Consider the following 19164-nt stretch of genomic DNA (forward strand, 5'->3'; position numbering starts at 1 on the left):
TGAGTTTGCATTTCCTCCTTAGAGTCTAAGGAGAATTCTTTCTTCCTTCCTTCCTTCCTTTATTTTTGGCTGTGTTGGGTCTTCGTTGCTGCGCATGGGCTTTCTCTAGTTGCGGCGAGCAGGGGCTACTCTTCATTGCAGTGCGCGGGCTTCTCATTGCGGTGGCTTCTCTTGTTGCGGAGCACGGGCTCTAGGCGTGTGGGCTTCAGTAGTTGTGGCGCATGGGCTTAGTTGCTCCGTGGCATGTGGGATCTTCCCGGACCAGGGCTCAAACCCGTGTCCCCTGCGTTGGCAGGTGGATCTTAACCGCTGCGCCACCAGGGAAGCCCCTAAGGAGAATTCTGATCCGAAATCTTATAAGATCTGAAGCTGTGGGCGGAGAGGAGAATGACCTTGCCCTTGGTGAACGGGCAGACGCGCACCTGCAGCCACCTGTGAGCACGGACTGTCCGTCGTCCCCAAGGCTCACACAGACATGCCATCTGCAGAGCTGTTCTGGCCTCTGGGCCACCTCCTGGTCCAGAGGCTGTGTTTTATTTTGCAGAATCACCCGTTATGTGCAGGGATTCTGGTCTCCTGGGCAGTGGACCAGTGCTCCTGAGGCAGGTGGGAGCTGTGTGACATTGGGCGTGTTACCTAACCTCTCTGAGTTGGTCTCTTTGTCTGTAAATCAGGATAATCGCAGCATCTAGCTCTGGGGAGGCTTGTACACACATGCAGCAATGGTGTCTGGCATGCGGTGGGTGTTTAATTGCTGCTAGTGTGCGAGCTGGCACCTGGCCGCACTGCACCTCGGGGAGGTCGGGCCAGGAAAGGGCCGCATCCACCCTTCAGCCTCTCCCGGTTTCTTCTGGCTCTGCTACCGTTACCGAGAGCAGGGACGTGCCCACGGGGAAAGGTGGGTTCTGGGTGGGATGGTCCCACCCTGGCTTTTCCTGCTCCCCCCACCTGCTTGGAGGCACAGCTCTGCCTAGGACCCTCCACCCGGCCTGACCGTCCTGCGTCTCTCAGCTCAGCTGGGGCCCCCCCAGCGCCTGATCCCAGAGCCCCGGCACCCCCGCTGCGTGCGCCTCATCTGCGTAGCGGCTCACGTGTGTCCAGAGCAGGCCCCCCGCCCCCAGAGCTCCCGGGATGACCGGAGTGTCCCCGTCTCTGCCGCCCGACCCACAGACACCGCTGAGCGCTCGAAACGTGGTTGATGGGGGTGGAGCAGCTGCAGTTGTTCATTTTATTCAGTTTTAACTGGTTTAACCGTAAACAGCCACACGCGGCCGGTGGCCGCAGAGCTGCACGGAAGGCTCTAGCATCTGGATGTCAGGAGCAGGGGGAGGCGGGGCCTGCCCGGCCCAGCAGAGAGGACCAAGCCGCGGGGTGGAAGGGAGAGGTGCCGCCTCACTCACTCAGTTCATGGGGCCGTGCTCCCCCCGGGTCGCGGAGCTGGGGTCTGGCCGCGTGCTCGGACGGCCAGGTTCACCCTGGGTTTAGGGTGGGCACTGGGCTGGGGCCTGGGATGTCTGCTTGGACCAAGGGGCCTTGGGCCCCGTAGAGGACCCAGAAGGGACCCCCTTGCCATGGGCGAGGGCCTCCTTTGCACCCACACCGTGGAGCTCCAGGCGGGGTCGGGCTGCCCCTGCGAGGCCTCCCTGGAGAAGGGCCCTGATGAACTAGAATCAGACCTGCAGGACGGGGGCGGGGGGGGGGGGGCGTGGAAGCCCAGCAGGAGGCCTCGTGGCCACATCGCAGGCAGGTTAATTTACTACACGTTACTCTGCGCAGTGACTCTGAGTGCCCAGAGCAGGCTGGAGGGATGAGGGTGGGTCACACACCCAGCAGGGAGCCAGGCGGCAGGTGGGCCAGGTAACGAGGTCAGGGAGGACTAAGGCGGCCCGGGGGCCTGGGCTGGAGCCTCCAAGCTCAGGCATGGGGTGTGGGCTGGCACGGAATAAAATCTCCGTGGACCTTTTATCATCAAAAACGGTCCTCCTAGTGGCCCTCCTCCCCGTGCGGCACCGGGCAAACCCTGCCAGGGTCCAGCTCCCGAGCCTGGCCAGCCCACCAGGCAGGCCGTCACACACGATGACCCAAGGTTACAACGACGCAGTGGGCAGAACTGCTCAGACCCACCAGCTCCCCATGGCTCCTGGGAGCCCCCGGAACCCGGCCAAGCTGGAAAGGGGTGGGAGATCTCCAGGCGCGGGCGGGCCCACGAAGCAGCCCCGGGGCCAGACGGTGGGCGTCCCTCTCCTGGGCCTCACTGCTCCTCCCCTGGCCGAAAGTCTACCGCCACCCAGGGCCTGAGGGTCAGTCCTTTCCAAACCTTCCTTCTTCTCCTGGGCATCCTGGGCCCGAGGGCACCTGCCTGATGAGTTAATGTTGCCACTTAAACACGCACCCAGCGGCCCAGGTCCCTGCGAAAGAGCGGGTCCGAGAGCAGAACCGCAGCCCCCGCCAGGCAGGCCCCCAGCTTCCGTCCGAGCTGTGCTGGAAGTCCCTCGGGCTCCTGCCTGCTCCAAAAGCAGCAACCCTCTGTGCCCAGTTAGGTGGAACCCGCCCTTGTGCTGTTTGCGTCTCATCCCGGCCGGGCGGGGCCTCCACAGGGATCAGGGATGCGGTCCAGATGGGATTCCAGGCCCCGGAGGTGACCAGGAGGGGGGCCGCAGCTGGGGTCACGCTGGCCCGGCCTCCCCACAGGACGCGCCGAGCAGAGGCCGCAGGAGGTGCCCCGAGGGCCTGGGGAGGATGTGGCGCTTTCCCAGGGGGCCGACGGCCAACAGCTTGCACACCCTTCAAGCCACACCACCGTCCACGCCCTCTTCGGACGTGGGCACTTCGGGGTTCAGTGAAAGCCAGCGGGTCCGAGCAGTGCGCCGGCAGCAAGGCCCCACCCTCACTCGGCTTTGGGTCGAGCCTCCCGCCATGCTGGGCCCCCGGCAGCTTGTCGGACACATCTCACAAACACACCACAGATACACACACGTGTGAGCCCACTGCTGTTTGGAAATGAAGGAGACGTGCGACAGCTCTTTTCTAAAACAACCACTCGTCAACAGTAAAAAGCAGCACGTCCGTAAAGCTCAGGGATGTCCACCTACTTCCGCCCCTCGTCGCTCCGAAGGCAGAAGGCGGGGCTGGGGGCAGCACCCCCGGGGACCTGTCCAGATCTGCCCTCGGAAAGCAGCTCACAGAACGGGCCGCGTGGGAGGCCGGTGCAGCCCTGACACCCACACCACGCTCCCGCAAGGACCCCAGCAGCTCCCCAAACCCTCCCCTCGACGGTGGACACGCACATGGAGTCCCACTTTCAAGTGTCTGCAGCTCGATAAATCTAAGACCAAACGAGGAACTGCACTGACCTTCTCAAAACACAACGCTCCCCCCAAAACACAGAAACGACGACGCACAGGGCAGAGGAGGCTGGGGCCCTGGACGACAGGGACGGAGGCACACGTCACCCTGAGCCTCACCCAGGCGGCCCTGCTGACGGGGTCCCTGATCGCCAGATGGGGCGGCACAGAGCAGAGCGGGGCTTGGGCCCTCCACGGACGCTGCCCCGCCGGAGCTTGACCGCGGAGCCCCGGACACACGTAGGAGAGAGGGGAGAGAGACAGAGACAGAGAGTGAGAAAGACACAGAGAGACAGAGGGACTGAGGGGGAGAGACAGAGAGAGGGGAAGAGACACAGAGAGAGGGGGAGAGGCAGAGAGAATGATACACACAGACACAGCGAGACAGACGAGACAGACCAAGTGAGCGAGACAGAGAGACGAGGGGTGACGGAGAGGGAGCTGGGGGGTTGGCAGCGGCGGGTCGTGCACACCTGGCGACCTCACTGGTTTCGCAAGGGACAGGACGGGGGACGCTGGCCCTGGTCTGGGAGCGTGGCTCAGCCCTGCTGTCCCGCTCCGCGGGCTCCGCTGCCCTGGACGCGGTGACAGACCTGTGGTCTCGCCACGTGATTCTCATCCACTCCATTCCACTGCCCTGGACGCGGTGCCGGAGCTGTGGTCTCGCCACGTGGCTCTCACCCACTCCATTCCGCTGCCCTGGACGCGGTGAGGCGGTGACGGAGCTGTGGTCTCGCCACGTGGCTCTCATCCACTCCATTCCGCTGCCCTGGACGCGGTGACGCGGTGCCGGAGCTGTGGTCTCGCCACGTGGCTCTCACCCACTCCGCCTGCTCAGGGCCCAGCTGCCGGCTCGGCCGGTGCCAACCGCCCCCCCCAATCCTGTGCACCCTGAGCAGAAGTGAGGAAGGAGGTGCAGCAACCCGTCCGCAACCAGCAGGCGCTAGTGAAAGTCAGCATCCGGTTACAGAGCCAGGTACGGGCCACCTGGGGAGTGTTCCCGGCAACACCAAGGGAGAGGTCACATCACATGTGCCAGCAACTCTGGGAAACCGGACAAACGCTTCCTTCTGTAGGAGACCAGTGGATGGTTTCCAGAGACTGGGGGAGAAGCCCTCCACCCCTCAGGCACCCCAAATTGCCTCAGGACGTTCACTCAAGAGCCCGTTTATCTTAAAAGTAAAGCACGTGTTAGAAAAACACCTAGAATTTTTAAGGGAACGTGATAAGAATCAGAGCCGGAGTGTAGTGTGGAAACAAAGGGATGGCTTTGATGACCACGCGGGTCCACGCGGGAGGGAAGACTCCAGCATTCGGTAGGGAACGCACCGCCCACTGGCGAGCCTCTAAGCTCTAAGCCCCAGGAAGCGTTCCTTCCAGGATCCCAGCCTTGTCACCGTGCTGCCAGCTCAGGCGTGAGTCACACGCTCTCACCCCGTGTACCAGCTTGTGTTCCGACCTGGCCGCCCAGGCGGTCACCGTCCTGCACCTTGTCCATCAGGAAACTCACTGATTCCCTCGTCTCACCTACCGGTCACCTCCTTATAAAACCGGAAACTTCACGCACCAAAGGCTAGGGTGTGGCTGATTCATTAAAATTTACGAAAGACTATTTAACGCATTGTTGGTCAATCCTTCGCAGAAGCACCCACAGGAAAATGAATTCACCACAAACTACTTCCAAGCGAACACCTTCCGTCCCTAGAAACGAGCCCAGGAAACTGGGCGCCCTCCCGGGCCCAGCTCTCTTTGTTCTCGGTCACCACGGGTGTGACCCTCCCCCAGCCAGGCAGGTACAGGAGCGCGAGCTGCAGACCGCCCCGCGGTGCTCCCCGCCGGTCCAGCCCTGGTCCCGCTGCGTGGAGGGGCCCCACCGGCGCCCCCCACCATCGGCAGGTCTCCCGCAGCCGGAACAAAGGAGCTTCCAGGCGGAGCGGCGACTGTGGCCCGGTACCCGGCAGGCGCTGCCCGAGGATGAGGATGAGGACGAGGATGGGGGGGAGGGACGCGCGGCACGCCCACCCAGGAGGCTCCCTTCCGCGCCCGCCACCCGGCCCGGACCCCGCGGACAAGTCCCGAGTCCGGCGTGGGCGACGCGCCAGGCCCCCGGGGCCCCGCCCCCTCGCGCACGGTCCCCACGGCGCCCACAGGCCGCGCACCTGTGCGGGTCTTCAGGAGCAGCCACAGCGCGGACAGGTCCCGCGACAGCAGGGAGAGGAGGCTTAAGGTCATGCTGTCGCCCGCCGGCCGCGTCAGGAGGTGGCGACCGGCCGCCCGGAATGCCCGTGCTGGGCGCACAAAGGGACGTGGTCGGGCTCCATGCTCGCGCCGCCCGCCCGGAGTGCGAGGACCCGGGCTCTCCCCGGGGCCTCGGGTTTGCCGTCCCCGAGCCCGGCGCCTGCGGTCGGCTCCCTTGCTCTGCCCGCCGCCGGTTAACCGTGCGGCCAGGCGGTGGCAGGGCTCGCGCAGCGCCGGCTCCCTCCCCGTCGCCCGTCCAGACCCTCCCTGCGGGGCCCCGCGCTCAGCGGCTTAGGGAGCCGGGCGGGCGGGAGGCGGGACGGCCGGGGTTGGGGGCGCAGGACCCGGCCAGGACCTCCCAGGGGCGACCCCACAGGTCCTTGGCAGCCAGACCTCAGAACACCGCCGCCAGGGGCTGGGGGGCGGGGGCGTGGCTGAGAACAAGGAAAATGTGATGGGGTGGGGGCCGCCGCGGGGCGCGGGGCGAGGGGGGTCCCGGGGGAGCTCGTTAAAACGTGAAAACGCAGGGTTCGGTTCTGCAGGGGGCGCTCCCGGGGGAGGGGGAGGCCAGGCCGCCCCCCAAGGACCAGATCTCCAGCAGGAAGGACCCGAGGGGCTGAGCCCAGCCTGGAGCCGACCCACCTGGAGAGGACGGCCCTCCGGCTGGACCAGGACTGGCCGTGGCTGTGCGTCCACGGGCGGCGAGGGCTCCATCCTCTCCATCGTGGGAATGAGGCAGATGTGCCCTCCCCCAGCCTGGGCCCCGGGCCGCTCGCCCCAGAGGAGGCTGTGGAGTCCAGCAGCTCACGCCACTGGGGGCACCGGTCACGGCACAGCCAACACGCGCCCCGTCCACGCTCCCGTCGTGCGTCACGTGGTCCAGGGTCTGACCTGGCCTTTGCTGGATGGGTCCCACGTCTTCCTTGTAACAGCTCCCCTGCGGCCTCCCGCTGGCACTGGCACACGAGTCCCGCGAGCACAGCTCTCACATCCTCCGCCCAGAGGCCGGGACCGCGGACGTTCCTGCAGAGCGGGGTGCAGCTCCCAGCGTGGTGGGCAAGGCCTTCTGCGGCCGGGCCAGCCCAGCTCCTCCCCGGGCAGCCCTCGCCCACGTCCCCCCCCACACGCGGCCTGCAGCTCACACCTCAGGCGGGTCCTTGCCCCGAGCGCGGCCTCCAGAATCACGCTCAGGGTGGCTGGCCTCTGACCCCTCGGAGACGCGGAGACCACAACGGCCCCCTCCTGCCCCAGGGACACCTCGGGCATCCAGCATGGTGTGGACGCCTGCCGAGTGAGTGACCGACAGCCTGAGAGGTGACCGCTCTGAGAAAGGAGTCTTCAGGCCCGACATGCCTTTACCAGGAGGTTGTGGCGCACGCCCGGGGTACGTGGGCTCTATCCAGCCTCGCCTGCTCCCACTGTCCTTTCTTCCCGACCGAGTCAAGGTCGAAGGCCCGACCTCCAGGCCACTGCCTCAGGCAGGTCGCCACGCTCCTCAGCCAGCTGCTGGGCCACGGGCTCTGGGCTCACAGGCTCAGCTGCGGGCGCCCTTCTCCAGCCCCAACGTTTCCTCTCCAGGCTGTGCTGGAACGTGCGATGCGTGCCCGGCCCACTGCTGAGGTGCGTGGCCTCCGAGGGGAGGTCCGAGGCGCACAGGTCCGGTGGGCGGAGTCCTAATGCCCGCCCTGTGCGTGTGCAGAACCAGCCGGAAGGCGCCGCGCGTCAACGTGCACAAACCAAGCACGCGCTCGCCTCTAAAACCGGTCCGCTCCGGATCCCCGACTCGGAGTTTCAAAAGAGAGCCACTGGTTTGTAGGTTTCCCTCTAAAGACACGTGATCTGTTCATCCGGGAAAAGTGCGTGGGGTCGGGCGGGAGGGGTCAGAGGAGGCCGGGGGCTGCTCTCCCCCCACGGGCCACGGTCAGGGGAGCATCAGTACAAACCCCACTCGGTTAATCAGCTCCTGGTCTCTCCACCCCCAAAGACCGGAGAGCCGAGAGGCACTGGCACCACCCACACGTCGGCACACCGCCAGCCCCGTTCCCGCGTCCACGGTGCTCGGGCGCCCATGTCTGCGCCTCAGCTTCTGTCTGCTGCCGTCCCCCAGGGCCGAGCCCCCGCTACACCTCCAGCAGCCCAGGGCAGGTGCGTGACGAAAGGAACGTGATCTCGGGCGGGCGGGAGAGGAGGCCGCTCCCTCTGCAGTCACCTCCCCCGACTGGCTCTCCGCGGCCCCAGAGGCCCTCGGGGTGGTGTCCGGGCCACAGGTCCACGCTGGCATGGGTCTCCTCGGCCTCGGGCCTCCGCGTCAGTCCCTGTTTGCCCACCCGCTCCCCACGTGGCCCTTGACCACAGGCTCCACCACAGACCTGGAAGCTGCCGGGGTTTTCCTCTCGCTGTGCTGACGGCTCTAGGACCATCGCTTCGGCCCCTGGTTTTCACGTCCACCCGATGCTGTGCTCTCAAGAGTGGGCCGTGCACGGAGTGAGGAAGGGCGTGCGGGCCAGCTGGGGCCAAAGGGCATGCAGACATTTCTCGCAGTCTCTGGGGATGGCTCAGTAGCTGATGCCCTGCAGAGCCTCAAGGACAGGCCCTGGGCCAGGGGTAACAAGTCACACTGGGGGACAGCTGAGCCGGAGCCCAGAGTCGCACACGGATGCCACTGACATGCGGCTCTCGGGCTGGCGGGCGTGTCCGTCTGGGGGTGGGGGGGTTTGCGACCTCAGCCCCGATCAGCTGACACTGGTTACTTCTGCAGAGTTGGCTGCGTCCCATACCTAACCCCACGTCCCTTGTTTGGCGCTACAGGCCTGCGAGCTCACTCAGGACCTGGCCCCAGGGCCGGCCGCTGGGCCAGGAGGGTGTTTGCTTAAGATGTGAACGCTCTCCCAGGTTCAGGGTTTGGTGAGTTTGCGGATATTCAAACCTTTTCAACCTACAAAGAAGGCAATTTTATGCGGCTCCACCCAGCAGTACAGGCAGGCGACCAGCGCAAGATGGGGAAAGAACCAGCGGCAGGAGAGGGTGCAGAGAATCCGGGGAAGGAGGCCTGGCGGTCGGACAGGAACCGGAGGCCAGAGGCTGCCGACCACGGGCCCCAGGCGGACGCCCTGAGAGAAAGGCAGCGGGCAGGGGCAGGGCCTCTGTTCCCCGGAGAAGCCCACTGCGAAGGGCTGTCCAGCTTCCCCTGTGACCCTACAGGGGCGCCCTTAGCTGGGAGGACACGCAGGCGCGGAATGCAACGTGAACAGGGTGTATTTGAGCAAACGCAGCGTTCTGGGTAACGTGCGCGTATTTAGCACACGGTATAGGCGGCGTCATGCTCTGAGCACACAGGGGGCCCCCCGGCTGCACCCCGACCTCCCGCCCAGCTGGTCCTGTAAATATTTACAGACACTTGGTATTAATTCTTCCTTGCCCAGGGATGCAAGACAAGCTCACCAAGGACAATCTCCTCGCGGGCAAGACTGCGCTGCTTGGACCGTGCAGAAGTCAGGACCAAGCCGCCACCCTCTCCGGCCACGACCCGCTGGTGATAACGTGGGAGGGACCATCCTACGCTCAAAGGCACGCCCTTGTTTGCCGAGGCCACCCTTGCCACCTGGGCCTGTTTCATCGTCATGGCAACCTGTGAGGCAGGTGTCCCTGATCAGCAAAGCCTCAGGCAGCAGGGAAATTGGACACAGCGGCTACTCAGTCCTCTCCAGGCCCCCAGGCCCAGTTGGCCCCTGTCCCCTCCATGTCCCCTCCCTGACCTCACTGTCCCCCTTCTGTCCCCCTCCCTGACCTCACTGTCTCCCTCCCTGTCCCCCTCCCGTGTCCTCACTGTCCTTCTAAGGCCCCGTGATCCTTGCAGCCCGGGTCCTTCCCACCCCCAGCTGCTGCCCCTTAGATTAAGGTGCTCCCGGGGCTCTGCCCTGTTTCTTGTCTCCTGCAGCCCCGTCCACCCAGCTCTCCTAAGCTGAACGCATCATCCCTGCCCCCAGGGTCACCCACGGTCACAGGATAAGAAGCAGCCTTCTTGGAGTGACAGGCAGGCCCTGAGGAGCTGGCCTGAGCGGCGGACCTCGCGGCCGGCCATCCGCGCCCCGGCTTCCGCACGAGCTCCAGCCGTGGATGCAGCAGTGAGAACCTAGGAAGGTGTGCGGGGGCCCCACCTCGGGACACGTGCCACCACAATGTGCGGGACCCGCAAGGAGGGTGGGAGGCCACCGGGCAGAGGGCTCGCAGGCAGCTCGTCCCCAGGCAACCTCTCGGCTCCCGCAAGCACCGCGGTCCACGCATCCAGCTAGCGAGTCTGCGGCCGGCACCCTCCAGTCTTAAACCAGCGCTCGCGGAAGACCACCACCCCCAACCGTCCCCCGGTCCCACGTCCTGGCTCAGGGTCTATCGGGGGTCTAGCCCTGGCCCCAGGCTCCAGGCACGCAGCTCCTTCCCCCGGATTCCTTTACCCGCCCCCAGGCCTTCCAGGGATTCTGGCTTTGTTTGGCGGCTGGACGAGAGTCTCCTGGGAAGGCGGGTGGAGCCTGCCCACCCCCCACAGGCACCCCACGCTGGTCCTCAGCACTGTCCACGCGCTCCGGACCCTCGGAAGGGCTGTCTCTTCCTCATCCTCAACCCAAGATGACTTACGACCCCCGGCCCCGAGTTCACAGCGAGCCCGAGAGGAAGGGGACGTGGGCTCGCGGTCTCGCGGCAGACTCACGGAAGGCCGCCACGAGGCTGTGCTCTGAGTCTCCCGGCCCCTTTGGGGAAGGGAGCGCGCTTGTCGCTGTTGCAGCTGGAACCACTCGGCTGACGGCCACCCCTCCGTGCCCTGGGCCTCCCCTGCGGCCAGAATCTCCAACCAGGCGCCTTGCCGGCTCTGAGCACGCACACCTCCGACCCGCGCTTCTTGCCACGGGGGGATCGAGGCTGGCGGGGACGTGCACCGGGATGCGGCTCCGTCTGTCTGACCTTTGCCTGTGGGGTTCAAGTGCCAAGGGCACCGGGGGCTCTGACCACCTTTCGTGGGCGGCCCGAGATGGGACACGTGAAATCAGGGCCAAACGCATCCCCGCCGCATCAAAGACTATCCATCCGCCCCCAGCCCGGCTGCGGCAGAGCCAGGCCGCTTCTCTCTGTCTCTCTGGCTTCCCTTCCATCTGACTACAACCCGATTCTGGTGCCCAATCACCCTCCAGGACAGCATACACCCAGACGCCGCGTCCCACAGGGCCCCAGCCCGGCTTCCCCACCCGCCCCAGCTCTACGCCGCCCCTCCCTCTGAACACCGCTCGATTCTGTGTTTTACTGCATGTCTGCATCCCGTGTTCTGGCACGTATGCTTTCCTTTCCCAGTCACAGCAGGGATGAGCCCTGACGTTTTAGGACTGCCCACGGCGGGACCAGAGAGGGCTGTGGGAAGTGCTTAGTCCTCACTTTTATTCTGGCTTGTGTGTTTCACGTTGCACAGTGACCGAGCATGGGGGTTATACTGGGGGTGCCCTAAAGTCTCTCCTGATGACTACAGGAACCGAGGGCTGAAAGACGGACAGAGGTGAGGACAGCGGAAGCCAGTGATACCTAACCACTCGGGTGGAAGGCAGCACGAGGGGCTCAGGACCCCCTCCCGCAGGCCACAGAGCAGATGTGCCGCCCGCAGGGCTGTGAGCAGGGCTGGGCGGCCCCCGCCCACCTCCATGAGCTAAACAGGAAGACTCTCCTGCCCTGTTGGAAAAAAGACACAAGAGCTGCAGATACTATCGCCTGCCTTCCGGGCGGGGCTGGGACAAGTGTTCATCTGCACCCATCACTCCCCACCCTCCAGGGCAGCAGGAACAGTGTTCCATTTGTTCTGCACAAGTTGTGACCTGGACAGAAGGACCGGGAGGGGACCAGGCCCCGCCTGCTAGATCAACAACTTCTGTCACAAACCCAGTAAATCCAGGCGGCTGTGAGGAGCAGACGCAGGGCAGAGAGCAAACACAGCTGGGCCTTAGGTTAATAAAATGCCACTGAATGAGGGTGAGGCTGGGTCTGTCCACTGGACACCCGTGGGTCCAGGACACCATGGGTCTGGGACACCCTGGGGGCTCAGCCAGTGGATGGCAGGTGTCCGGGGCTCGGAGGGACGCCTGACTTACTGGGCCCTTCCTGCCCCCAGAGGAAAGGCAGCAGCATTCTCCCCCCACCTGGAAAGCACAAAGGGGCTTTTGTTGTGGGATTCAGGACGGCGTAGAGCGGTGACACGGGCTTTTCTGGGCTGGACCACGGTGGTCTCGGGAATTCTGGATTCTAAATCCGACCACCGAGCTGGTCTCAGTTTCCTTAAGGGAGAGGTCGGGACAAGGTGACCCACCCTCCAGGGCTCACAATCCCCTCCGTTCACAGGGTGGCAGGACCCTGGCCACGGGGCACAGAGGAAGGCGGCCCTCACCCGGGATGTGGGGTGCAGACCAGCCTGAGCCAGTGCTGGGTGTGCCTGAAGGGCTGAAAGAGTTTCTAGGGGGTGGCAACTCAGATCCCAGGCAGGAGGCTCGCGAACGGGAGCCCAGAAGTGAAGACAGCAGGTGGGCGGTGCTGCCGGGCGGGGCGCTCAGGAGAACCGAGGGGGCACCAGATGGGGACGCCCACGGGCCCACCGGACCCACATCTGGGGAAGATGGTCCCAAGAGTGGGGACAACAGATGGAGGAGTCAGATGTGGCAATGGGAAGATCCCTCAGGAGGGGCAGATGTCATGACTCGTTTAAAGCTGTTTCCAAAACAAGCTTCCCATCGCAGGAGACTCGGGAAATTGTGGCACAAATGCCCTTGGGTTGGCTCACAGCTCTGCCGCCATGCGGGGCAGCGGGAGGGCCTCGGTCCTGGGGTGGCCACTGCGGGCACCTTAGAAAACTCTGTTTTTATTTTTAAAACCTACTTCAAGAAACAAGAAAAATCTCAACTAAACAATCTAACTATACACATAAAGCAATTAGAGAAAGAAGAACAAAAAAACCCCGAGGTTAGCAGAAGGAAAGAAATCATAAACATCAGATCAGAAATAAATGAAAAAGAAATGAAGGAAACAATAGCAAAGCTGGTTCTCTGAGAAGATAAACAAAATTGATAAACCCTTAGCCAGACTCATCAAGAAAAAAAGGAAGAAGACTCAAATCAACAAAATTAAAAATGAAAAAGGAGAAGTAACAACTGACACTGCAAAAATACAAAGGATCATGAGAGACTACTACAAGCAACTATATGCCAACAAAATGGACAACCTGGAAGAAATGGAGAAATTCTTAGAAAGGTATAACCTTCCAAGACTGAACCAGGAAGAAATAGAAAATATGAACAGATGAATCACAAGCACTGAAATTGAAACTGTGATTAAAAATCTTCCAACAAACAAAAGCCCAAGACCAGATGGCTTCGCAGGTGAATTCTATCAAACATTTAGAGAAGAGCTAACACCCATCCTTCGCAAACTCTTCCAAAAAACTGCAGAGGAAGGAACACTCCCAAACTCATTCTACGAGGCCACCATCACCCTGAAACCAAAACCAGGCAAAGATACTACAAAAAAAGAAAACTACAGGCCAATATCACTGATGAAATTAGATGCAAAAATCCTCAACAAAATACTAGCAAACAGAATCCAACAACACATTAAAAGGATCATACACCATGATCAAGAGGGGTTTATCCCAGGAATGCAAGGATTCTTCAGTATATGCTAATCAATCAACGTGATACACCATATTAACAAACTGAAGGATAAAAACCATATGATAATCTCAATAGATGCAGAAAAAGCTTTTGACAAAATTCAACACCCCTTTATGATAAAAACTCTCCAGAAAGTGGGCATAGAGGGAACCTACCTCAACATAAGGAAGACCATATATGACAAACCCACAGCCAACATCATTCCCAATGGTGAAAAACTGAAAGCATTTCCTCTAAGATCAGGAACAAGACAAGGTTGTCCACTCTCACCACTATTATTCAACATAGTTTTGGAAGTTTTAGCCACAGCAATCAGAAAAGAAAAAGAAATAAAAGGAATCCAAATCGGAAAAGAAGAAGTAAAGCTGTCACTGTTTGCAGATGACATGATACTACACGCAGAGAATCCTAAAGATGCTACCAGAAAACTACTAGAGCTAATCAATGAATTTGGTAAAGTAGCAGGTTACAAAAGTAATGCACAGAAATCTCTTGCATTCCTATACACTGACGATGAAAAATCTGAAAGAGAAATTAAGAAAACACTCCCATTTACCACTGCAACAAAAAGAATAAAATACCTAGGAATAAACCTACCCAAGGAGACAAAAGACCTGTATGCAGAAAACTGTAAGACACTGATGAAAGAAATTAAAGATGATACAAACAGATGGAGAGATAGACCATGTTCTTGGATTGGAAGAATCAACATTGTGAAAATGACTATACTACCCAAAGCAATCTACAGATTCAATGCAATCCCTATCAAACTACCAATGGCATTTTTCACAGAACTAGAACAAAAAATTTCACAATTTGTATGGAAACACAAAAGACCCCGAATAGCCTAAGCAATCTTGAGAAAGAAAAACAGCTGGAGGAAGCAGGCTCCCGGACTTCAGACTATACTACAAAGCTACAGTAATCAAGACAGTATGGTACTGTCACAAAAACAGAAATATAGATCAACGGAACAGGATGGAAGGCCCAGAGATAAACCCATGCACATATGGTCACCTTATCTTTGACGAAGGAGGCAAGAATATGCAATGGAGAAAAGACAGCCTCTTCAATAAGTCGTGCTGGGAAAACAGGACAGCTACATGTAAAAGAATGAAATTAGAACACTTCCTAACACCATACACAAAAATAAACTCAAAATTGATTAAAGACCTAAATATAAGGCCAGACACTATAAAACTCTTAGAGGAAAACATAGGCAGAACACTCTACGAAATAAATCACAGCAAGATCCTTTTTGACCCACCTCCTACAGAAATGGAAATAAAAACACAAATAAACAAATGGGACCTAATGAAACTTAAAAGCTTTTGCACAGCAAAGGAAACCATAAACAAGATGAAAAGACAACCCTCAGAATGGGAGAAAATATTTGCAAATGATGCAACTGACAAAATACTAATCTCCAAAATATACAAGCAGCTTATGCAGCTCAATATCAAAAAAACAAACAACCCAACCCCAAAATGGGCGGAACACCTAAATAGACATTTCTCCAAAGAAGATATATAGATATCCTACAAACACCTGAAAGGATGCTCAACATCACTTATCATTAGAGAAATGCAAATCAAAACCACAATGAGGTATCACCTCACAACGGTCAGAATGGCCATCATCAAAAAATCTACAAACAATAGGGACTTCCCTCGTGGCACAGTGGTTAAGAATCCGCCTGCCAGTGCCAGGGACATGGGTTCGAGCCCCGGTCCGGGAGGATCCCACATGCCATGGAGCAACTGAGCCCATGTGCCTCAGCTGTTGAGCCTGCACTCTAGAGCCCGTGAGCCACAACTACTGAGCCCATGTGCCACAACTGCTGAGCCCGTGTGCCTAGAGCCCGTGCTCCACAACAGGAGAGGCCATCGCAATGAGAAGCCTGTGCACCTCAATGAGGAGTGGCCCCCGCTCATCGTAACTGGAGAGAGCCCATGCACAACAACAGAGACCCAACGCAGCCAAAAATAAATAAACGAATAAATAATTAATTAAAAAAATCTACAAACAATAAATGCTGGAGAGGGTGTGGAGAAAAGGGAACCCTCCTGCACTGTTGGTGGGAATGTAAATTGATACAGCCACTATGGAGAACAGTATGGAGGTTTCTTAAAAAACTAATAATAGAACTACCACACAACCCAGCAATCCGACTACTGGGCATATACCCTGAGAAAACCATTAATTCAAAAAGAGTCATGCACCACAATGTTCACTGCAGCTCTATTTACAATAGCCAGGACATGGAAGCAACCTAAGTGTCCATCACCAGATGAATGGATAAAGAAGGTGTGGCACATATGTACAATGGAATATTACTCAGCCATAAAAAGAAACGAAATTGAGTTATCTGTAGTGACGTGGAAGGACCTAGAGACTGTCATACAGAGTGAAGTAAGTCAGAAAGAGAAAAACAAATACTGTATGCTAACGTATATATATGGGATCTAAAAAACAACAACAACAAAAGGTTCTGATGAGTCTAGGGGCAGGATAGGAATAAAGACGCAAATGTAGAGAATGGACTTGAGGCCACGGGGAGGGGGAAGGGTAAGATGGGACGAAGTGAGAGAGCGGTATGGACATATATACACTCCCAAATGTAAAATAGATAGCTAGTGGGAAGCAGCCGCATAGCACAGGGAGATCAGCTCGGTGCTTTGTGTCCACCTAGAGGGGTGGGATAGGGAGGGTGGGAGGGAGACGCAAGAGGGAGGGGATATGGGGACATATGTATACGTACAGCTGATTCACTTTGTTATACAGCAGAAACTAACACACCATTGTAAAGCAATTATACTCCAATAAAGACGTTAACAAAAGAAAAACTCTCTGAAGCCAATATGTTTTATTTTAAAACACCATTTACCTTTGTGCTACCGGACATAACTAAAAATTACTTAGAGGCTGGGCCAACTGGTTTGGGCTCAGAAGAGATGCCTGATTCATCAGGGGCGGGGCAGGGGGGGACCCTGGGGGAGACAGGCGGTCGGGGGAGGGGCATGGGGGCCGACCCGCTAGAGGACAGGGCGGGGCCTGCATGGGCGCCTGGCCTGGGGCACCGGGGGCCTGAGGGAGCGTCCTGGCCCTGCCTCGGGCCTGCGGAGGTGCATGGACAGGAAGGAAGGGGCTGCAGCCTCCCCCTCCTGTTCCGTCAGACTCACGGGTCCCGCACGCCCCGCACCAGCCAGCCGAGGAAGGAGCATCTCTGCTGCTGCCCACCCAGCTCGGGTGCCCCAGGGCCGGGGGACAGGATGCAGAGGGGCCCCCGCCCTCAGGTGAGCCGGGCAGACCCGAGTGGAGGCGCCTGCGCTGTGCCGGGGGCTCGGAACCCTCTTCCCTCCTGGGGCCACCGGCAGAGACGCAGGTGAAGCAGGAGGCCTCACCGCTTTACCTTCTAGCTCTTTGGTACGTTTTAGACACGTGTGTTTATATCGCAGAACCGCATCCCACAGGTGCTGAACCGCTTCTGCCCCCCATACCACACTGGGGAAGGAAAAGCCAGCACAGCAGGGAAAGCACATAAAAAGCATCTCGCGCCGGTGAGAAGCAGCCACGCCCACACAGCAAACAGCCTTCGTGCTGCCAGGCTGTTTGCTGATATTACTGAGGCTTCCCGGGAATCACAGCAAGCACGGCAGCGCCAGCAGGACCGCACTGGGCACGCCTCCCCGGGGAAGCCTCCCACCCTCGGTTCACTGCCTACAGCCCCTGGAGACACAGAATATTGACAGCAGCCACCTCTGCCCAAGGCCCTCGGCCCTCGGGAGGGCTCGGTCTGGGCGTGCCCCACCTGACGGCGGTCCCGACGGCGCCTCTGCCCTCGTGGCGGACGTTCTCCCACCTCCACGTCCGGGTCTGGTGTGCACCTGCCTGGGCAGCAGCTCTGAGCGACACCTGCTGCCGGTGGGGATACGCCCCCAGCCCGCCTCCCCTGGCCTCTGCTCTTCGGGGCGGAAGCTGAGCTTTCTGAGACTCAGGGCCACATGAGACGCTGAGGTCCCAGGAGCTCAAGTTTCACTTCCCCATGGCCGCTCTGACTCAATTTTAATTCACCAGCTGAGTATTTTTAGCCAAATGTGGGGAGAAGGGCACCCGCTCTGTCGATGCTACTGTCATGTGTACAGCAGTTCCGAGGGGAATTTGGACATTCAACAGAAGTGAAAAAGCTGGAGAATCAAAACAGAAACTGCGCTGCCCAGATTAACTTCATGCCTGGCGGGCTCAGGGGGACCTGGGCTGCGTCCTGGGCACTCCCACCCTGCCCGGGGGCTGCAGTGTCCACCCCTCGGTGCCAAAAGTGTTTCCAGAAAGTGCTGGAAGGGGCGGGCGGAGAGAGACTCCATCCCACCCACGTGAGACCCAGGCAGAGACCCGGTGGCCCCCCAGGCCCGTGCCCCTCGAACGGGCAGCCCCTCGGCCGTCCTGGTCCCGCTGTCCTCTGGGGAAGGGCCAGGGGCCGCAGCCCAGAGAGGCGTGTGGTGAGAGCGACCCACCGAGGTCAGGTCACCCAGTGACCAGACGTGAGCTTCGGTACACGAACTGTTCTCGACGCTGTGACCTTAGGAGTCTCGAGCTCGGGGCCACGGGGCCAATTGGACCGAGAGGCTGTTCTCGGCTGTCGCTCCAGACGACCGTCCAGGACAAGCGATGCTATTTCTGACAACTGCTACCTGGCCCTCCCCGTCTGTAAAGTGGGTGACATTCACATGAGACAGCGATGCTGCAAAGCTCTAAATCCGAGGAGATTCAGAGCTGGGGCCACATGAGATGCTCAGAAGGCACCAAGGCTCTGTCTTCACTGCGGCCACGTCTGCCTGCCAGGACCAGGCCCCGGTCACGGCGACCCCAGGGTGCCTCCCACAGAGAGGACAGGACTCAGCCCAGAGGAGACCCGATGGCCAGCGTGTGGCCCGGGTCCTGCCGGGACGGCCCAGGAGGATTTGCCGGCACTCGCAGCTCCCCGGAAAGCCCGCCACAGAGCAGCTCTGTCACTGAACCGCACTGGGACGTACCAGCAGCTGTGACGTTCAGCGAGTCACCTGCTTGTGCCCCTCTGTCATGGGCTCGTCAGTACTGCGTAGCTAACGGCTTTGTTCTGGTCTGCGTTTTGCGTGGACCTTCGTCCTTCAAGGGCGCTTGAAGGAGGTCCGGCTGCAGCTCTGACGGGTGTGGTGCTGGCTGCACCAGGCTTGGACTGGCAGAGCTTATGCTTTTAGCCAAAGGGAGGGTCATCTAACGATAACTGGGTGAAGGGCTCACACCCCGTCCCCGAGCTGCTCCGAATGCCAAGGGGATGCAGGGTGCACGTGACCCACCAAGACACCTGCACGCGCCGTGTCCATACTGCACAGCCACTGCCACAACGGCCGGGTCCCTGCCCCGTCCCATCACACCTCCTGGGAGTGACCCCGAAGGACTCACCCTCAGCTACAGAGAGCAGCCAGGAGCACCACTCAGAGTAGATGTAGTAGCTCTTCATCTCCTCCAAGGAGACGCGGGCAGCCGCCCGGTCTCCCATGGCTGAAGGGCCCGTTGCTCCCCGGCAGCCTCCTCCCGCTGAACTTTGCTCCCTAAAATCCGCCTGCGACCAGCTGGCTTTCTACTTTTGCTTCACACCGCAGCCAGGACGAGCCATCACAGGGCGGCTACCCGCCCGCGGGCCAGCGCCTCCTCAGCCCGCCCCCGCCCCGCGTGTTTACACACAGGCTTGGGCCGTGCAGCTGTCCCGGCCTCGGTCCCAGGCACGAGGGACCCCTCCGCGGGCGAGACCTCCGTGCTCTCCAGCAGGGATGCGCTGGAGGTGCTGATCAGAGGATACCGTCCTGTCCCATCTGCTGAAGTCCAGGGACAAAGAGCAGGGCGGCCGC

General features: G+C 59.8%; 1 protein-coding gene across 10 annotated transcripts in view; it reads right to left on the bottom strand.

The window, feature by feature from the left end:
• Window positions 1–19164, bottom strand: part of MCF2L (MCF.2 cell line derived transforming sequence like) — a 128389-nt gene that overhangs the window by 57291 nt on the left and 51934 nt on the right. The window contains exons 1-2 of one of the 10 annotated variants that reach the window (XM_061171099.1): window positions 6727–7181; window positions 6474–6605 (exon numbers count right to left, since the gene is read on the bottom strand). The exons of 6 other annotated variants lie outside the window; for them this stretch is intronic. The gene's annotated coding sequence lies outside the window, so the exon portion shown is untranslated. 3 more of the 10 variants (XM_061171100.1, XM_061171105.1, XM_061171102.1) reach the window with 3 other exon arrangements.

Source organism: Eubalaena glacialis, chromosome 16 (assembly GCF_028564815.1).
Source record: "Eubalaena glacialis isolate mEubGla1 chromosome 16, mEubGla1.1.hap2.+ XY, whole genome shotgun sequence".
Classification (NCBI taxonomy): domain Eukaryota; kingdom Metazoa; phylum Chordata; class Mammalia; order Artiodactyla; family Balaenidae; genus Eubalaena; species Eubalaena glacialis.